Source organism: Dama dama, chromosome 3 (assembly GCF_033118175.1).
Source record: "Dama dama isolate Ldn47 chromosome 3, ASM3311817v1, whole genome shotgun sequence".
NCBI lineage: Eukaryota > Metazoa > Chordata > Mammalia > Artiodactyla > Cervidae > Dama > Dama dama.
This window is the reverse complement of record NC_083683.1, coordinates 63008117-63023988: the sequence shown is the minus strand read 5'-3', so window position 1 is coordinate 63023988 and position 15872 is coordinate 63008117.

Sequence of the window (15872 nt, the reverse complement as noted above, 5' to 3'; positions counted from 1 at the left end):
AATTTGGTCTCTATTGTTTTAAACAATTCTCTTTGATTCTATATTTTCATCTATACAAAATGTTAGGTTCAAATAACTACTTGTCATTCCCAGTGGATCCAACCTGGGAGTAATGAGGACCAAGAATCCATAATATGAGGCCATGTGGCTAAAAAATTTTGAGATTTCAATAACCTGAAAATTGTTAATGTCGAGATTCCTCTTTATAGTAAAATACGCTGTTATCACACCCCTTTCATTAAACAGTGGTGTGATCTTTGTTTCTGCATAAGCAGTCACTACTTGATTGAGGATAAGACAATATTGAAATATAAGTTAACTGATGCTCAAATAAAATCAATCCTATTGATAGGCTGAGAAACAAAAAAGCCTCACATTTATATTACTGCCTTCTTTTTGTTATGGGAGGGGAGGCGGGAGGAGCTAGTGTGTATGAAGAAGGGATTGTTTTTTGTGGAGACAAGCCTAGTATTTCAGGGAAATAAGAAAGTAATAACAGATGTAAAGTCAAGGTGAGAAATGGCACCCACTTCTCCCTCCTTCCTGCTTCCCACTTCAAGTTACATTCCATCTGGAAGACTTTAGACCTTTCCCCAGCATTTTAGTTACTGAAAATTAACCTGGAAATTTTGGTCTGCTTGCCCTCTGGTTGGGGCAACTAAGAATTAAGCCTTTCTCAGTAAGTCCCCGTGATTTACTTACACAGTTAAAACTAACCATAATTCAGGAACCTCACAGTATATTACAGGTCAAAATACATCACCTAATTCAAATTTATACTTGAAAAATGATGCTGCCTACCTCAGCTCACTTCTACCACCCACTCAGCTAGTTTCCCTTCCTTCTGCCTCATCCAGTCCTTCAAAGCCGAGACCAGCCTGACCCTACTTTCCAGAAAACACTCAGGTTCTCTTTCACTGGGAAGTATCTCAACATGCCACGCTCCCACCCACAGGGCCCCATGGCAGACTCCGTCCCACCACATGGCTCCCAAGCTCCCATTCACTGTTAGCCATACCTGAGACTTGAGACCACGGCCCCTGGTTGTCCAAGTGCCCCCCAGCACATCTCACCCCATCCCTAGCCTGCATGCTCCCCTTTCAGGCCGTCGCACTGGGACTCTCCCTTTGACTCTGATCCGAAATGTCCAGCCTGTTGCCTAGCTTACCCCCTCCGATCTCCCTGAGACCTGGGACACAGTCCTCACGTCTCTGCTGTACTGTGTGCCCGACGGTCCTCCCGGGAGGACAGGGAGCCTCACCCCAGGAGTTCAGCCCAGCCATGGGTTGTGAACCAGTGGTGCACGACCTGGTTCCTGCTGGCCGAGGTGTTGTCCCAAGACACTTGGTCACACGCCCTTTACCCCAGCCTTTAGAACCCCATATAACTCCTCTCCCTTCCCCCCCAGCTTACACACCCCCTGGGCTCACAAGCTCTAGGATTACGACTTGCCTGGTGTGCCCCTCAGGTACCAGTTCCACAAAAGACCATCCTCCCTAATGGATGAGTACGATGCCACGCTCTGACACAGTCCCTCCTTCCTCGTCCTTGCATTGTAACAGGTGTGCCGCATACCACGTTCAACACTGGCCCAACAGAAACAAACAGAGGCAGCTGCTACGGGCCAGGCACTGTCCTAGTTGATGAAGAGACAAAAAAAGGCAAATCCTGGGCTCAAGAGATCTAAGCTCTCAGCCATCTCTAATAAGGCCCATGTTCAGATCTATAACTTATGAAGTATCTCCCTCACTAGATCACATCTTGTGTGTTAAGCAAATAGACTAAAATCAGGGTCCAACCAAATTAGACTTATACTCAGGCGTTACCTTCAGAAATATTTTAATTATCCTATCATTCTTTTCTCATTAAAACTGGAAATCTCACATAGAATTGCCTGTATCATGCAACACACAAACAAAGGAGAAAGGATGTATTCCCAGGCTAGATGAGAATGGCCATCCTAATAGTTGCAAGTTCACAGATCTGGATTATTGATTCTCAACAGAGGTGGTACCACCCCCTAGAGGGCATTTTGGAAATCTGTGGGGGTATTCTTTGTTTTCAGGATGATTGGGGTATACTTCTAGCAGTTGATGGAGCAGGCATGCTAGAGGTCTCCCAGGGCAGGAGACAGTATGTTCAATTAAGACACTGAGCCTTGTCCAACTTTTAAATATCCCAGAAAATAGTCACATCAATGAGAAATTTCTTTACAATTATCTGAGACTGAAACTTAATGCTAACTTTACATACAGAATTTTTGAACAGCTTTAATAGACACTGATTTTCCAGGAGAGTAACAGATCATGTAAATCATAGGAAGAATGTTCTTTTCTTTGGTTTAAAAGGTTAGTAAGAGCTAGTCGCCATTTTAAGAGGTGTGTCACCAGCTGCTGGGCTGTTCAAGGTCTTCAATAGTCTGCACAATAAACGTTTCAGTCTACATCTATAGATGTCACCAAAAATCATGATAAAAGATACCTGAGACGTATTTTAATGAATTTAACATTCAAATATTATATGAACAGAGACACACAAAGCACAGAGATCAGATTGAGGCTCATTTAAAAAAAAGGCTGTTTTATAGTTTCTGGTCTTACATTTAGATCTTTAATCCATTTTGAGTTTATTTTTGTGTATGGTGTTAGAAAGTGTTCTAGTTTCATTCTTTTACAAGTGGTTGACCAGTTTTCCCAGCACCACTTGTTAAAGAGGTTGTCTTTTTTCCATTGTATATCCTTGCCTCCTTTGTCAAAGATAAGGTGTCCATAGGTTCGTGGGTTTATCTCTGGGCTTTCTATTCTGTTCCATTGATCTATATTTCTGTCTTTGTGCCAGTACCATACTGTCTTGATGACTGTGGCTTTGTAGTAGAGTCTGAAGTCAGGCAGGTTGATTCCTCCAGTTCCATTCTTCTTTCTCAAGATTACTTTGGCTATTCGAGGTTTTTTGTATTTCCATACAAATTGTGAAATTCTTTGGTCTAGTTCTGTGAAAAATACTGTTGGTAGCTAGAGGAGAACATAGGCAAAACACTCTCCGACATAAATCACAGCAAGATCCTCTATGACCCACCTCCCAGAATGTTGGAAATAAAAGCAAAACTAAACAAATGGGACCTAATGAAACTTAAAAGCTTTTGCACTACAAAGGAAACTATAAGTAAGGTGAAAAGACAGCCCTCAGATTGGGAGAAAATAATAGCAAATGAAGAAACAGACAAAGGATTAATCTCAAAAATATACAAGCAATTCCTGCAGCTCAATTCCAGAAAAATAAATGACCCAATCAAAAAATGGGCCAAAGAACTAAACAGACATTTCTCCAAAAAAGACATACAGATGGCTAACAAACACATGAAAAGATGCTCAACATCACTCATTATTAGAGAAATGCAAATCAAAACCACAGTGAGGTACCGTTATACACCAGTCAGGATGGCTGCTATCCAAAAGTCTACAAGCAATAAATGCTGGAGACGGTGTGGAGAAAAGGGAACCCTCTTACACTGTTGGTGGGAATGCAAACTAGTACAGCCGCTATGGAAAACAGTGTGGAGATTTCTTAAAAATCTGGACATAGAACTGCCATATGACCCAGCAATCCCACTGCTGGGCATACACACTGAGGAAACCAGATCTGAAAGAGACACGTGCACCCCAATGTTCATCGCAGCACTGTTTATAATAGCCACGACATGGAAGCAACCTAGATGCCCATCAGCAGACGAATGGATAAGGAAGCTGTGGTACATATACACCATGGAATATTACTCAGGTGTTAAAAAGAATTCATTTGAACCAGTCCTAATGAGATGGATGAAGCTGGAGCCCCTTATACAGAGTGAAGTAAGCCAGAAAGACAAAGAACATTACAGCATACTAACACATATATATGGAATTTAGAAAGATGGTAACGATAACCCTATATGCAAAACAGAAAAAGAGACACAGAAATACAGAACAAACTTTTGAACTCTGTGGGAGAAGGTGAGGGTGGGATATTTCAAAAGAACAGCATGTATACTATCTATGGTGAAACAGATCACCAGCCCAGGTGGGATGCACGAGACAAGTGCTCCGGCCTGGTGCACTGGGAAGACCCAGAGGAATCGGGTGGAGAGGGAGGTGGGAGCGGGGATCGGGATGGGGAATACGTGTAAATCCATGGCTGATTCATATCAATGTATGACAAAACCCACTGAAATGTTGTGAAGTAATTAGCCTCCAACTAAAAAAAAAAAAAAAAACTATAAAAAAAAAAAAAGCTGGATTGTAATATTTCATATTCAAAAATTTGAAGGCAAGATAAAAAATCTACTGTGAAAAATATGTTTTGAAAGTATTTACTTGCTAATTTTGGGGTGTTGCTGTTTTTCAGTCTGACTTGACTTGTCTCCAAGCGTGTACCACCACACAACTTCTCGACAACCTCTTGAACTACTAGTTCCCTTTCCCAAATTGTCTATTCCTCATTACCCATCAAAAATTACAACCTCAAAGGACTTTCAAAATCCTAGAGTCTAAATACATGTCTGGTAAGATAGGAGATAGAATTTTTTTTTAAATTTTGTTTTTATCCTAATCCATGTCATAAATTTGAAATCATTTAGATATACTTACAAACAGAACCCAGCTCATTTTGAAAAAGTATTAGACTTCATTTTCTGCACTTTGACCCTGTATTTCTTCTTGACACTTCCCCTTACTTAAGATTAATTTTCTTTTTATTATTATTTGCAAATATATATATAGTTATTATTTACCCTAATACTAGTTTTTATTCAAGTATCTATTTGTACTTTTACTCCTTAATTTTCCTATAGTTCCTGTGCAGAATGACTTTTTTTTTTTAACCACACCACACAGTTTGTGAATCCTAGTTCCCTAACTAGGGATTGAACCCAATCCCCAGCAGTGGAAGTACCAAGTTCTAACCACTGGACTGCCAAGGAATACCCCCAGAATGACTTCTTAATGCCAGCCTTATTCACTATAAAGAAGTGCAAGCATATAGCCACTTTATTATATTTTTTAGTGTATCAATGACCATGAATTTACACATTGAGACGTAAAAAATGATGATTTTTCTCATCAATTACTTTGTCTTAGCTCTCCTTTATATAACACATGTTGCATTGTAGGTACATTGTATTGTTTACAAATTTTACTTAAAATAATAAAGGGCATTTTTATAAGAGGGGAGCATTGACTTCTATGAGGTGGTTTCAACTGCTCTAGAGCCAGCAGACCAACAAGTAGTTTTATCCTAGAAAGAGCTTCCTGCAAGGCAAGAGTGAATGTTAGAATATTTTACAGTCAGTTCAGTTCAGTCGCTTGGTCAGGTCTGACTTTGCGACCCCATGAACCACAGCACGCCAGGCCTCCCTGTCTATCACCAACGCCCAGAGTTTACCCAGACTCATGTCCACTGAGTCGGTGATGCCATTCAACCATCTCATCCTCTGTCGTCCCCTTCTCCTCCCACCCTCAATCCTTCCCAGCATCAGGATCTTTCCCAATGAGTCAGCTCTTCACGTCAGGTGGCCAACGTATTGGAGTTTCAGCTTCAACATCAATCCTTCCAATGAACCCGCAGGACTGATCTCCTCAGGCTAATGCAAACACCACCAATCAAAATGGACCTCAGGTATAAACAACAATTCTAGCAGAGCCAGTGCCCATCAGCTGAATGTCAGTGCTCTAAAAAATCCCTGTTCACGGTGGTGACCCAACTCCAACATGGCACTGTTATGTCTTGTCTCTCCGCCTAGGGCAATGGTGCCTGGCTTTTGTTTGATATATTCCTTATGCGTTATCTCATTTGATTCTTTTTAAAAAGCCATTATGAATGGATATTTTCTCCAGGTTTACAGATGAAGATAGTGAGAAATTAAGAAATCCATATGAAATCACACAGTTAGAAAGTAACAGGGCTGGGATTGTCACAAAGACACTTTGACTCCTAAAACCCATGCTTCTCTGTCCACCATCACCATTTCACCTTCCCCTATAAAAACCACACAATGAACACTGCAGAGAAGCAGAGACGATGGTTGGTGCTGGGCAGTACTTTTCACCAAAGACAAAAAACAACAAATCGTATAAAACTAGGATTAATAACCAGCTGACATTTGGACCTGACTGATTTGGGCCTTCCTGCAATCCACCAAGCATAAAGAGACACATTTGTGTGATCTTCTCATTTATTATCCTCGTGAGTTATGGTAATTAAGAGAAACAATACTATCGTGCAGGTACTGATTAAATTCATGGTCTGTGAGCTCCCTGAACATGGGGGATCTTCGTCTCAATTCTAGAGCAGAGCACAGTGCCTCCTGCAAAGCGGGTATCTGGTTAATGTCTCTTGTTACCGCTGACTGACGACACCATTCTGTAGCAAACCATAGGAGAGAAGATCTCTCATTTCTGGTCTTCTTTGCCTTTAAATCTCTTAGGCTTGTCCTCATGAACTCCTGGCCAGCACATTCACTCATAGCCCCAAGAGCTGACTCCTTGGGTTTTTGTGTTTTTTTCCCCAAATGTTTTCTTTCTTTTTTCTCCCTCTTTTCTTTCTTTTTTTTTTCTTTTCTGACTCCTCTTTGGGTTGCAAAGTGCACTCAGCTGAAGGATTATTTGGTCGATAATTGTAAAGATCTATTGGTAGCTGGGTGACTATGGGGTAGAGAAGGTAAGAGAATAATTGTAAATCCAATAAGGAATGAAAAGAGTATGCTCTCTACATGAGATTCCAAGCTTCATAAATTCTGTAACCCTTTGTAAGTAGACAGCATCACTTCTTTTACTGATTTATTTAGAAGCTGGTATGTCCTTGGATAGAAAGAAAAGAGAAATTCATAATATTGAATATTGGCTAAAGATTGGTGATAAAGACTTTAAATTTGATTCCAGATGAAAATATAAGCTCCAAGAGGGCAAAGACTTCAGTCTTCTTTTAACACTATCTCCCTGTTATCCACCACATTTGTAATTGTTGTTGCTGGACATGACTAAGTCATATCCAACTCTTTTGTGATGCCATGGACTGTAGCTTGCCAGGTTCCTCTGTCCATGGGTCCATGGGATCTCCCAAGCAAGAATATTGGAGTGGGTTGCCATTTCCTTCTTCAGGGGATCTTCTCAACCCAGGGATAGAACCTGCATCTCCTGCATTGGCAGACAAATTCTTTACCACTGAGCCACCGGGGAAGTCCCATCTAGCATATTGCCAGGTACTAATTAACATGTATTGGATAAACTGAGATCACATAAAATAAAAGTCTGACAAGTAGTGAAAGTATTTTCACAAAGGTGTTGTAGCTAAATGTGCCAGGAGGGAGAGGATTCCTATGTAAAAACAGGCTTGGTAATGAAGCATTGGGTTGGCCAAGAAGGTCGTTTGGATTTTTCCATAACATCTTACAGAAAAATCCAAAGGAACATTTGTTTTGGCCAGTCCAATATGTAGATCATTGGTGTCAATTTTCTCTACAGTTCTTCCCTCCAGAGTCACTCCCTTGCTAGTCACACCTTTAATGGTCCTATGCCATTTCAGATTTTCAGAATATGACCATCTCGAGATTTTTAAAAATCACTTAAAGGACAAACACTTCAACATAGACAGCCATTATTACTTTATTTAATGTCTCAGAAGCAGGAAAAATAACCTATTTTGGAAAGGACAATTTGTTTTAAAAAGAACAAAAAGCTCAAGTTGGAATATTTAACTATTGAGTACTAAAAATGAAGGGTTAAATAAAAATTATGTCAAAATATACTAATTTTAGAAATACGTAATATTTGAGTTATACAAGCTATACATTGCAAGCCAAAAGTTGAGCTAAAGTGTCATTCCAAAGATGACTGATTTAAAAGGGGCAGTGTTTCAATTTAATGTGGTGCATGCATGATGTAACTTCTTAAGACAGCCAGGTTTCCCATATATATCAGCTATAATTCTAAGGGAGAAAAATGTTGATTTTGTGAGTGATTTACAAAGCCCTTTAAAGAAAAGTTGATTGTATTAGTTCCCTGTGGCTGCTGTAACAAATTGCAACAAACTCAGTGACCTACAACAAGAGAAATTTATTCGCTTTCAGTTCTGGAGGCTGAGAAGTCCAACATGGCTTTACTGAATAGAAACTGTCAGCAGGACTGCTGTTTGCTTGCTTTTTCCAGTTTCTAGAATTGCGCCCTTTGCTTTCCTTGACTCATGACCCATTCCTCCTCTTCAAATTCAACAGTGTAGACTTTGGTGTCAGTGGTCACATTATCTCTTCCTCCTGTCTCTATGAATATCACCAAGTCTACCCCTTAGAAGTATACCTGTGATTGCATTTAGAACCCACCAAGATGATCCAGGATAAGCACCCCATCTCAAGAACCTGAACTTAGATCTGCAAAGTCGCTTTAATCATACAAAGTACCTCTCATAATTTCTAGGAATCGGGACCTGGATGGTTAGCTCTCATCACCGACACAATGGACATGAATCTGAGTAAACCCCAGGAGATGGTGAAGGACAGGGAAGCCTGGCATGTTGCAGTCCATGGAGTTGTAAAGAGTCAGATACGAGTTAGCAAGTGAACAACTATAACATTATCCAGCTGACCATAGTGAAAAACATATAATTGAATAGGAGGCTGGTGGTTAAAAGTTCTACTTCCAAATTTGCAATAAGACAAATTTTATTTTTCTAAAATATGTAGTATGCATGAAAGAAACAGATAAAGGAGGGAAAAGGCAGCTGAAGTTATTTCTCTGACAACCTTAAGTCATCATCAGCATCTATGGCTCATAGTGAACACGGGTACCAGTTATTTATCTCATCATTTCTAACATTGTCAGAGAAATAATTGCAACAGGCTTGCAGGGGCGCTAATGTAACTGCACCTGTAACCATTCTTTCCTTTTTCTGTTCTCCAAGATTACTATTTGAGTGGGCTCTCACAATCCAGTGTTTATACTTTCCTCAGTGATGGAGGAGAAGGATGAAAGAGTGTGTGTGTGAGTGCGCACACTTTGTTGTGTCCCCATGGACTGCAGCCTGCCAGAATCATCTGTCCATGAGATTTCCCAGGTAAGAATACTGGAGTGGGCTGTCATTTCCTTCTCCGGGGGATCTTCCTGACCCAGGGAATAAACTCACGTCTCTTGTGTCTCCTGTGTTGGCAAGTGGATTCTTTACCACTAGCACCATCTGGGAAATCCTGGATGAAAGGATGGATAGGTCCAATTATTTTGTCTTCTTCAGCTTGAATATCATATGGTGGTTTTATATATTTCTCACTCACTCTCATTTTCAAACACTTTGATTAAATGTGAAAGACAGTCTGAGGTTAAAACTCTTGGTTTTTCATTTCAGCCCCCGTTATATAAACGAAATCAATGGACTCAGTTAACCGAATGGTTGGAAGAAAACAGATTTTGTGGAACAGTCGATAATTTCTTGCTGTTTGGAAAATTCTGCATAAGAATGATTAAAAATAAACATTGATGCACACTCTATAAACTCAGTAGAGATTTCATAGATCCTACCAATCATTCTTGATTTATACTCATGGATGCAGAAAGATTCCACTTTTCTCTTTTTAGTTTTGTAAGTCTCCAGGGAGGAAATTAAATGGTTATTACTCTATGATGAAAACCATGGTTAGGCCCTCATTAGCTGAACTCTCCAGCTTAATAATATGCAAAGCAGACTGATCTTAGATCAGAAGGCCTCTAAGTTCCCTTCAAACTCTAAGTTTTATGATTCTCTGTTTTTAGGTTTGCTGACAAAAGGACAAGGAAAAAAAAATAAAAGCAAAGATCAGCACACATTTCTCCTTTGTGCATGAACCATCTGCCTTTGTTTTGGCTCGGAATGCCCATTCTTAGAGGTACAGCCTCATGTGTCCCATTCTTGCCACCCTCTCTACACCTTTAGTTGAGATGGTCATTGACAGAGTGACACACCTGGGAACCACAGCAGTTTCCAGAACCATAATTCCAAATACCATCCTAGCAGTCTCTAAATCGCCAGGGTTCCTTTGTAAGGTGAGAAACCCTCTCTCCTGGAGGTTTGTTTATTTTGCAGTTAGAAAAGGTAAGGGACTCCTTTGTGAGACATTGGCTTGGAATTTAAATGTATAGTATTGCTGACAGAGTGCTGAAACTTCATTCTATGGTGTATTTAGCATTTTCTCTCTCTCCGGGTGGTGGGCTGGGGCTGTCCCCTCCCTTCTTCCCAGTCCCTGAGCAGAGAATCCTTGGGCAGCAATGACTCAGCCCGTCCGCTGTCAACCGCCGCTGCCATCCAGCCATGGGCTCACAAGGGTTTCCTCACCACGGGTTTGTTTGGAGGGCTCACTTCCAAAACAAAGATTAAAATGCCTTTTCTTTTTAATAGTCTCACTGAACACTGCTGCTTGTTAATGTTCAGACACTAATAGCACTGGAAAGAGTCGTTGCTTGTGTCAACTCATCAAGTAGTCTAAACAAGCTGGCTGGAGGCTGGCCAGTTCTGGCCAGTCATTGACCACAGACACGATCTGCAAGGCTATTACAACTTGTGAAAGAGAGGGGTAGCTCTGCTTCCTGTCTAGCCCACTTCCCAAGGACTGTCCCCAGAAGCACTGGATTTTGAGGCCAGTGGGGGTTTTTGTCCAGCTCCTGCCTTAAGCTGTGCCTCATTGTTTAGCACCAAAATTGACATGTGTGGAAAAGCCAGAAAATTCTGGAAAAGCCGGAAATAAGAGCAAGATCTGAAGGGAGGCTTGGCAGCCGGAAGTTTATAATTTAGTTTTGTGGTTAGAACGTGCTGATAGCTTTTGTCCTACTTGCGTGTTTGATGAGTGGGTGGATTTGTGAGAGTTCTCCTCTTTGGATGATTGCTGGGCTTTTCCAGAGATGTTCGCTCCTCTTCTCTGGATTAGCCACATTTACTCCAGCCACGTGCTTCCTTGCTACAAAGAGAACTTTACAATCATTACACATCCCTCACTAAGGTGGCTAGAGAAAAATCTTCGAGTATACCCTTCTGGCAATATCAGATAAACAAATTAAAAAACTCAAAAGACTAGTATTGAAAAAAATTTTTTGCTGAGGCGCATTTTGTTTCTAACTCTGGAGTACTTCCCAGGAGGAGGAAAAAAAGTGTCTGTGTCTCTTCCATGGCTTTCCAAGATTCAATTTTGTCTCATTATTTATTTGAGAACTTTTTATTAAATCACTCATTCTTTGCCAGGAACCAAGCTAGATACCAAGGATTCAAAGATGAAGCAACATGGTTATCGCCCCCAAGGAACACATATCCTTAAAATAAAGTTGTAGCTGTGATGGAAGGATGAAGAAAGCTTAAAAAAGAGCAGCTGAAAGAGGCCAGGAGGACTTGATTAAGGAGATTCTATTTGAACTGAAATGTAAAGGACTATGGGGATTTGTCAGAGGAAAAAAATCAGGAGAACAGGAGGAAGGGGGATGGTTACCCAAATAATTCAGATCTTCTGTCATTAGAATGGGGAGGTCTTCAAGAGAGACAGGGCTGGATAGATAGGTCATTCAGTGCCTTGTAAGCAGCACATAGTCTTCACTCTTACATGATGGAAGGTGATTGGTAATTTCCAATCAAAAAAGTGATGTGATGTGATTTGCAGGCGAATAAAACATCACTTTTTACTTTGCTGACAAAGTTCCATATAATCAAAGGTATGGTTTTTCTGGGTAGTCATGTATGGATGTGAGAGCTGGACCATAAAGAAGGCTGAATGCCAAAGAATTGATGCTTTTGAACTGTGGCGTTGGAGAAGACTCTTGAGAGTCCCTTGGACTGTAAGGACATCAAACCAGCCAATTCTAAAGGAAATCAATCCTGAATATTCATTAGAAGGACTGATGCTGAAGCTGAAGCTCCAATACTTTGGCCACCTGATGCAAAGAGTTGACTCATTAGAAAAGACCCTGATGCTGGGAAAGATTGAAGGCAGGAGAAGGGGATGACAGAGGACAAAATGGTTGGATGGGATCACTGCCTCAATGGACATAAGTTTGAGCAAGCTCCGAGAGATGGTGAAGGACAGGGAAGCCTGGCGTGCTGCAGTCCATGGGGTCCCAAAGAGTCGGTCACGACTGAGCGACAACGACAAAAACAAAAAATCGCTTTGGAAAACTGAATGTACAAGCAATGGGATCCACTCATCACCTATCATCTGGTCATTGAGGTTGATCAGGGTACAGAGATAAAACTACCTCCCTATACATCTTTTTAATCTCTACATTGATTTTAAGGGGCTTCTCAAATCTTATTGCAAGGCTTATGCAAGCCTTTGGGAAGTTTGTTGAGGCTTCCCAACATTTATCTCTGTCTAGGTCTCAGTAATTCTTTTTTCTTTTTTTGCTTTTCCCCCAGCACCCCATGATGCCTTTTTTTGAGCTCAGTGGTCTTAAGGCTTTTCAAAACATATTCAAACTTGGAGTAAAGCTATGCTAATTAAAACAATGTGACACTGACACAAGACTGGAAAGCTATAGCTATGAAAGACATAGTTGATTCAGAATCAGACTCTAGTATGCATGAAAACAAGTGAAAAACGAATCATCACAAATCAGTAGTTCATAAAAAAGTGTGATTGATACAAATAATAAATAAATAATAAAGTTCGATTGCATAAGCAATCAAGAAAGGCTAATCAATGCAAAGATAAAATAAAAGATACCACTAAATAAGAAAAATTAAATGTAATGCCTGTGAGGTATTCTCTTACTCAATAAAAGGTATAACTTTTATGAAAAGGCTTTTGTGGGTGTTAAAATTTCTTTTAAAAATGTTTATACCCTTGATTTCATGATTTCACTGATAGGAACATATTTTAAGGAAAAAATTGAAGAATTGGACAAAGATCTGTGCCCCAAAATGTCCACTGCAGCATTATTTACAACACACATTCTAAGAGGTGATTTATAAAGTAAGGATAACAGTAGTCAGTCTCTTCCACAGAAATGAGCGTTTATTGAGCTTCTACTAAAAGTCGGTGATTAATTTATCTCCTATAAACTTCCCATGCTGCAGATTATAAAATCTGGGCTCAGAGGAGTTTGGTAATCAGCCCAAGATTACACAATTTTGGTGCCAACCCAGATCTGACATCAAAGCCTTGCTCTTTCTATCATACCTCAGTACTTCTATTATGAATATGTGTCAGTTGTTTGCTTCAGAAATAGCTATAAAGATGGACTTCCCTGGTGAGGGAAGATTAAGATTCTGCACTTCCAATGCAGGGGACACTGGTTCGATCCCTGGTAGGGGAACTAAGGTCCTGCATGCCACGTGGTGCAATCAAATAATAATAATAATAACTTTAAGGAACTCCATATCTCTCTATTGTTTCAACCTTCCAGAAAACAAGAAAGAGTTCTGTTTTTGGATTCCTGTGCGTGAGCAGAGGAGCTAGTGCCTATGCTTTGGAGAGTCAATGAATTCATCTGCAATTTAGATCATTTGTTTCCCAAGAAAAAATAGTGAGCCATAAAAATGTAATATTACTCCTGGGAGTCTTCTCTCTCTTACTCCTGGAATAAATCCAGAGGAGACAAACACTTACACCACTGAGTACATCCCAGACAGGATCTGTAGTAAATATTGGCTAGTCCATCTACATTTAGTGGTTAGTAATTTATAGGGATAACTCTTCTACTAGATAGCCAGTTTCTCAGAGTTAAGGAAATACACATTGTCAGTGCCTTGAATATAGAGAGAGTACACTGTCTAGTGGCAGAAGCAGAGGACTACAGTTATTTCTCAACAGTCAGTAGCTTGACTCAGTTCTTACAGGAGGCACTGGTTGGCTTCAATTTTTGTAAAAATGGGAAGTGGATGTAAAAACAAACTAACAGCCTCACATGATCAAAGGTCCATCAGAGTATAATTGCAAACTGCCAAGAAAAAAGTTGCAGGAACATCAAGTGTTGATGGTTAACTGAAAGGTCATAAAACAAATAACATCGGTTTACCTCTTGCTTATATTTTCTTATTTTGAAGATGTTTGGAACACTTGTTGTAATCCCATGTAAAGTTCTAATCTGCTATCTTCAGACTGAACCATTGGCTAATTTCAGCTTCAGACTTTAACATAGCAGGAAGAGATGGAAAAATCAGCTGATTCACAGAGAAATATCTCCTCTTCTGAGCTTGCCCTCTTTTTTCACTCTCTCCCTCTTTTCTTTTCCCCCCACAAAGAATAGAACTATGCATTTCATCAAAACCAAGATATTGATTATGAGACTAACTGACTTTGCAGGTATAATTAAGAAAGAAAAGTACTGCCAATTAAAATGGCAGGAAGTTGGGGGGAGCTGTAACTTAAAATTTGTATTTTATTTTTATTGCAAGGGTTAATTTAAGCTTATTTAGACAGAGTTTTCTTTCACGTATGTTGTACTTATGCACATATACAAAGAAAAAAATAAGCAAAATGACTAGAGTATGGTATTCCTAATGCCACTTCATACAGTATTAACTCTTACAATCATTTTTTTATTTAGAAAATTTCTCCACACACAGTTTTGCTGTGTGAACTATCAAAATGTTATGTTTGCTGCATAAGCACGCTCCACTATTCTCTCTGGGATTTTCCATCAAGTCATAGACGCCCATTTCTACAAATGCTGGTTATTGCTTGATCTCACCAGATCGAAAGAAGGCTTTCAGACAACAGCCAGAATTCTTATTTCTTCCTCAGATTATCTTTTAGCAGTTTGTTGACTCAAATATTGAAGAGTTGCAGTTATCCAGTTATCCTTCCAAAATGTCAACCAAATTCAAAGTTATGGGTACAAAAGCAAAGATAATTATGTCAGGACTTCTACCTGGCCAACATTGATTATAAGAGACCATTGATTGTAAGATGTCAGAAATGTTAAAATGTAAGTAAGTAGGTAAAATGAGAAGGGGAGGGGTTCACCTTAAGTTGGTGATTCAAGTTTGTATTCAATTTCCACCGCATAGAGGGGATAGTGGTGGAAGGGATATAGGGTTGGAGGTTAGGGTTGGAGAGCTCTTTTCTGATCATTATTTATTCAAGGTCTGAGTTTTGGTGTCCCATAGAGGACTCAGTGACTATAGGCTGACACCATTGTTTTTAAGGGAACTCTTTAAAGGTCTTTCAGGAGCATGTACAAAGAGCCTAGGTTTGTTTAAATCAGCATGTAGGTTTCATTTTATTTCCAACATTTCTAATAATTAATTTATAGAAACAGATCCACCTTAATAAGAATCAAGTTTCTTTGTTTGTCTCCCCCCTCTCACATCCAAAGACTAGAAGGGAATCTGAGCCACTTAACTGAAAATAGATATGTGGGGAACAACTTTCACCTTTAAGTTGAAGTGAGGCCAATTTGTATGTTGATTTCATTGAGGTTAGACTGGAGGCATTGTTTAGCTGATTATTCATACAGAAGTGTGGAATTAAAACAAAAAGTCAATAGATGGTAGTAGGAAAAGTTTTATGGTTAAAAAAAAATACTCCTTCAATTGGATAGACTTGTGTGCATGCCTGTGTGTGGTCAGTCGCTTCCGTCTTGTCTGACTCTACAATCCATGGGCTGTAGCTCGCCAGGCTCCTCTGTCCATGGAATTCTCCAGGCAAGAATACTGGAGTGGATAGCCATTCCCTTCTCCAGAGGATCTTCCTGACCCAGGGATTGAACTCGGATCTCCCATATTGCAGGCAAATTCTCTACCATCTGAGCCACCAGGGAAGCCCATTCAAAAAAGACTCTTAGTTCTTTTAGGAATAAACTACAGCATGTTGAAAGTATATTAACCTGATCTACTCCATAGATCAAAATAAGTATTGGTTCAAAAGTATGTGACATACTATTTTGGTCAACTGTTGT